This window comes from Propithecus coquereli, unplaced genomic scaffold (genome assembly GCF_000956105.1).
Source record: "Propithecus coquereli isolate 6110/MARCELLA unplaced genomic scaffold, Pcoq_1.0 Scaffold202, whole genome shotgun sequence".
Lineage (NCBI taxonomy): Eukaryota > Metazoa > Chordata > Mammalia > Primates > Indriidae > Propithecus > Propithecus coquereli.
Genome location: NW_012145190.1, coordinates 1,323,705 through 1,323,911, shown reverse-complemented (window position 1 = coordinate 1,323,911; position 207 = coordinate 1,323,705).

Sequence of the window (207 nt, the reverse complement as noted above, 5' to 3'; positions counted from 1 at the left end):
TTTTAGTCATCCAGCTAATCTCTTTCTATTTTTTTAGTAGAGACGGGGTCTCACTCTTGCTCATGCTGGTCTCGAACTCCTGAGCTCAAACGATCGGCCCGCCTCGGCCTCCCAGAGTGCTAGGATTATAAGCGTGAACCACTGCGCCCAGCTAAGAAGAAATATTTTAAGTTGTAAGTCAGATATACGCATGGACAAATCCATACA